We start from the raw sequence: 6,000 nt of genomic DNA on the forward strand, positions 1-6,000 counted from the left end.
TTCACAAAAGCCAGAAGGTGGAAACAGGGACTTCCCTGGTGGCACAGTGGTTAAGAATCCACCTGCCAGTGTAGGGGACACGGGTTCGAGCCCTGGTCCAGGAAGATCCCACATGCCGCAGAGCAGCTAAGCCCGCATGCCACAACTACTGAAGCCTGCGCACCTAGAGCCCGTGTTCCGCAGCAAGAGAAGCCACTGCAATGAGAAGCCCGTGCACCACAATGAAGAGTAGCCCCTGCTTGCCACAGCTAGAGAAAGCCCGCGCAGCAGCAACGAAGACCCAATGCAGCCAAAAATAAAATAAATAAATTTATTTTTTTTAAATGCAAAGACTAATAATATATTGTCCAGCAGGGTCCAAGCCCGTTTCATATCCAGGTTGCTATGGGAAGGAATAGGTTGATAAGAGCCAGCATGGTTGAGTTTCTCACTTCTGTGCAACCTTTGAGGTAAGGTTTGAAAATGGGTTTTCACACTCTGGTCTCAGCAAACAAGATCATTACTCTGTCTTCTGGGCAGCAGGCAACTATATCCAACATTTTTCCTCCATCCCAGGCTTGAGCTGGATGGTGCAATGGGGAAGAAGTTTCATAATTGACTAGTGGTTTGTGTTCTCGTTAGCGTTCTCACTAAAATCTCAGTGTAGTGCTCAGGGCTGTGAGAAAGGGAATCAGGAGTCCCAGAGAGAGAGGAGGAGGCTGGGGGGTCTCGAGATTTGGGTGTTGTCATACAGTCACTGAGGGGTTTTGAGCGGGAGAATGAAATGATGACATTTGGAAATTAGATCACTGTAGTGTGGAAAATGGCTTAAAGAGCCTGTGGGAGTAGGAGGAGGGTGGAGTCAAGCATGGGGTTAAAAAAAAACCCGGATTTCTAGCCTGGGCACATGGATGGATAGGGGAGCCACCCGTATTGATTTGGAGCCTTTGAGATCAAGGGGAACAAAAAAACTTTTTTGAGCTGTTTGCTAATTTTTTAAAAAATTTAGAAATACTTTACACTTTAGTTTGTCAAAGTTTTATGAAATTGCTTGAAAAATTTTGTGAGAGGCAGCATGGCAGAGGAAAAAGGCCTAGACTTCGAAGGCCCTACCGATGTGGGCAACTCTGCCTTAGTCAAAGAATTACTGAGTGCGAGTGTTAAAGAATGAGAAAATACAAATTAAAAAATAATTTTATGTATTTAAAAAGCATTAAGTAATCACTGGGGAAAAAAAAAATCAAAACTGCCTTGGCTTCCTGACATTCGTTTTGCAGTTTAGATCTCTTATTTTGAATTCTGCATTGAGGTTGGGGGCACCAGACTCTCCAGTTCCTGGGGCTGAAGGTCTTAACCTGAGGACTAATGTGGGTTTTGCCTTTTATTGGCTGCGCCATCCTGGGCAAGTTACCCAACCTTCTGGGTCTCAATTTTGTCACCCCTCACATGGGCATAACAGTGCCTTCTACTAGGGTTGTTAAGATTAAATAGTAGCTCCTATCACAGAGTGATAGCTGTTCCTTTAGAAAGATTTTTATGGGACCAGATTTTACAATTAGATAATTGTTTTCTCTGCAAGTGGCAATGTTTGCTTGTGAGGTAGTCTAGCTTCTAAAACAGGCTGCCTTTGCTGCCATTCTTTTCACATCCAGGGAGCTGATGGGCCTCAGCTCTCTAGGGGTGTGCAGGCATCAAACAGCTGCAGGAGGCAGGCCTGATGAGGGGCTGGGGTGGGCCCTGCCTTGCCTCCTCCCTTCTCTTGCTGCCCCAGTGGAGAGAGAGTCCCTGAGAAGACTTGCACCTGCTGGGGGCCCAGAGTGGAAACTATTCCCAGCTGGTGCCCCTCCCCAGGCTTGAGGAATGGTGATTGTGTTACAGTTTATAAATCAGGCCTCCCCACTGTCTGAAGGGGAAAGGCCAAAATTCTTTCCCCAACACGTATCCCCACCCCCATGATACAGTCCCTCCTCTGTATTTAGCCCCATCTTGTTCCTAACAGGCTTCTGCAACAGCGAACTGCTTGTACTTTCTGCACTCCGCCCCCCACCCCCAGTCACTCCCCACGGCCACCCCCCACCCAGCCAAAAAAAAAAAGTAATAACAAAAACACCCAGGCTGGTTTTTTTACTTCCCTGCTTTTTGTTTTGCTGGTTCCTCTGTCTGGAATGCCCTTCTACCTTTTAAGTAGAATGCCTTTCATCTTTTAAGGTTCTGGAAGCATTCCCTTCATCCCCCAGGCCAGGATAGAGGTTTTCTATAGTGCCCCGAGTTGTGTTATTTGTGTATTTATGGTCTCCACGTCCAGCAAGACGTGGAGTTCCTGGAGAACAGGGACTTGAGCCTGGGTACATGCTAGGCCAACAGTTGCTGCTTGCTGAGATGAACAGCACAGAGTGGCATCTTAGCCAACCACCTCAAGATAAATCAGGCTCAAGCTCTCTGCACATCCAAAAACCGGTGTAAGCTGCAGGACTGTACTGGTTTTGAAACTAACTGCTCACCAAGTACAGCTCCTGTCTAAGCCGGAGGTGGCACATGAATGGATCGGTACTCTTTCTTGGATTCTATTCAGGAAGATGTCTTTTAAAAAAAGAATGTTTTTGAAACAATGAAGGAAAAGGACCCAACACAGGGCCACCCTGGCACCCTAAAGTACATGCTCAGTAACTTAATGCCAGCAAACCAATATTAATATCCTCATGGCTGAAGAATCACAAGTCCAAGTATGCCACACTTTCCTCTTGGAATCCTAAGAATATCTTTCTTGAAATTCTAAGAATTAATGGTCTTTGCTCCTCATTATAATTACTTATTTTCCTGTTTGTCTCCCTGGTTAGTCTATGAGGTTCCAAAGATAGGGACCAAGAATTCTGTCCTCTTTGAAATCCTTCAAAGACTTTTTGGCCCTTACAGCAGTGGTGACCCCCTACTCCTCAATCTCTTGGGGCACCTACCTAAAACAGAGATTCTTGCGTCCACTTAGACGTACTAAAAGAAAATCAGGATTCTTTTTTTTGGCTGCACCACGTGGCTTGCGGGATCTTAGTTCCCTGAGCAGGGATCAGACCCAGGCCCCCTGCAGTGGAAGTGCAGAGTCTTAACCACTGGACCACCAGGGAATTCCCGAAAATCAGGATTCTAAATAAGCAAATCCCAGGAGATTCTTAGGCACCCAATCAAGTGGTATATAGTCTGAGCTTCTTGGCCTCAGGTCCCCCACGCAGTCTGGACTCCACAGCTTCAGCTCTTTGCACAGTAGTTCCACCAAAACATCCTGCTTTCTTGCCCTATTTGGGACAAGCCTGGCCAACTCCTAATAGCCCTTCAAAACTCAGCCCAGATGTCACATCCTCCAGGAAGCCCTCCTGGACTTCCAACGTCTGTGATGCTCTGACAGTCCTTGTGCTTCTGACTCTAGTTCTTTTCACATGGTTTGGAGTAGGCTGTAAGTGTGTCAAGCACATGGATTATGTCTGACTTATCTTTATTCCCAGGGCCTAGATCAGGACCTCACAGATAAGGTACTAAATAAATCTTTATTGAAGGAAAGGGAAGGGAAGGGACTCTGGGAATCTTATTTTCTAGTGGGTCCATTGAGTATTGAAAAGGTAGTGCTTTGGAGAAGGATCTGGATTTAAATCATTTCTCTGCCACATACAAATGTGTTACGTTACGTCTCTGAGCCTCATTTTTCTCATCTTTGAAGTAGGGATAATATTTACTTTTCAGGGCTAATGAGTGGGTTAAAGGGTTAAATGAGATAAAGTAAGTGAGGTGCTTAGCTCAATGCCTGGAACATTCTAATTGTGTAATAAGTCGCTGAGGGACTCTCTTCTGGAAGTAGAACTAGGCTTACTCTGTACAGCTCCAGAGAGCAAAACTAGACCCAGTGGATGGAGGCTGCAAGGAGACAGACTTCAGTTCATAGAGGTCTGAATAGAAGGAAGAACTTTTTACTTGACAGAATGTAAAGACATGGGAAGAGGTGAACTTCCCATCATAGGAGTGTGCAAGCCGAGGGCAGATGCTCACCTGTCAGGGCTGATGCAGAGGTGACTGATTCTACGTGAGGTTTGGGGTGGGGGTGGGTTTGAGTGTGGTGAAAGATGGGATCCCCATGAGGCATTGCCATTCAGTGCCTCTGTAACTCATTATTCATTCAACCAACACGGAGAGTGTCCTCTTGGCTGGGCCCTAGGTTGGGCACTGGAGACATAGCTGAATCTGACAAGTTCCCCATTATTTAGGAGCTCACAGTCTAAATAATGATCATTTACTGAGCATCTACTATGTGCCAGATGCTCTCATCCTCTCAACAACCCTCTAAGGAAGTTTTTATTCTCACCATTTTTCAGACAACTGAAGCCCAGACAGAAAAAGTGGCTTGCAAAGAGACACACAGACCCAGAAAGTAGTGCAGCTGGGGTTAAAATTTAGTCCTGCCTGTCTCCTAATCCCTCTTTCCTCTGTCTAAGCCTGCTTGTCATCCAGATGTTGAAAATTCTTTGCAGTCTCTGGGAGATTCCCCAAACAGCACCCTTCTGGGCACCAAGTAGATGCTAATGAACATAGTTAAAGGCTGAGGTCAGCTTCAGGAGGATGTGGTCTCCCTGCAGCACACTCTGCCCCAGGGTTCTCTCCAGCCTGGGCCATGTGGAGGGCCGGGGAGAACATGCTGAGGTCAGAGCTCACGGCTCACATGACCAGCTGAGCCGCCCGGGTCAGGGCTCCTTGAGGGAACTTGAAACCTGGCTGGGCTCCATCAACTCCAAGAATAGCAGCTGACCCTACTATCCCCAAGCCGGTGGCCTCTGATCAGGTTCCAGGAGGCCCCAGCGGACTCTAGCCATCAGTGGCAGCAAGCTTTGACCTTGAAGCTGCTCTGGGGTGGGGTAATAACAGCCACGTTTATTAAGGACCCACTGTGTGCAGGGCACCTCCTGGAGGAGGGGACATCCTTGGAGAAAGGTCTAGGAAGTATGGAACCCATTTTACAGATGAAGATGTTATGGCTCACAAAAGTTGAGAACTTGCCCAAGGTCACAGTGAGTATGTAGCAGAGCAGGATTTGAGCCTGGTGTGCCTTTGCCACTGACCCTGCTTCTGTGAGAAGAGAAGAGTACTCTCTAGACCCCTGAAGAGTCCTAGGCAGAAGGGACAAATGACATCAGCTTTCAAAGTGATGTTATTACTACAAAGTGGGGCTCGTGTGCTTAGAAACACAGGATTTGAGAGGCAGCAGAGATCCCCATTCACTTGAGCCTATTTCGTCATCTATAAAATGAGAATCACACCCACATGTCAGGTGAATAAGCATAAGCCTAGACTTTGGAGCCAGGCAGGATTAGAGTCCTGTCTCTGGGGTTTCCTAATGATAAGACCTTAGACAAATCACACTGCTGCCTCTCTGAGCCTGTTTCCTCATTCATTTGTTCCACAAATAGCTTTTGAGCACCTACTGTGTGCCAGGCATTGTTCTAGTAGCTGGGGATACATCAATGAAAAAAGCAGACAAAAATCACTACCCCTGTCAAGTTTATATTTTAGAGTTCTGGAAAATACCTCCGGATTGTCATGGGGATTAAATGGAGAAATGTACAGTGGTGTCATATGTCTGGTAATGTAATGATGTCTGGCAAATAATAAGTAGTTAGTTTAATGATATGATTATTATAATGCGAACTTGCCTGGTCAGTGCTCAGTGAAAAAACATTTCATTTGATACTGAATTTAACCATTTAATTTAATAGGTAAAGAAACTGACACCAGAGAGGACATGAAATGCCTCCAGTGGTCTAGCAAGGCAATGGTAAGTTCCCAGCTCCTAGTCTGGTGTTTGTACCACCATCCACTAAACCCAGAGGGCTGTCTCTGACAAAGGGAGCCAAGGAGGGAGGGGGGAAGACTGAGTCTTATAGCCAGTAAGGTTCAAGGTAGGCGTTTCACTAACTGATAGACTCCAGAGCCCAAGTGGGCTTTAACTCTCTTGGTGCCAAATTCTTCCTGTGTTTCCCAGGTGTG

This window comes from Tursiops truncatus, chromosome 1, assembly GCF_011762595.2.
Source record: "Tursiops truncatus isolate mTurTru1 chromosome 1, mTurTru1.mat.Y, whole genome shotgun sequence".
NCBI classification, from domain to species: domain Eukaryota; kingdom Metazoa; phylum Chordata; class Mammalia; order Artiodactyla; family Delphinidae; genus Tursiops; species Tursiops truncatus.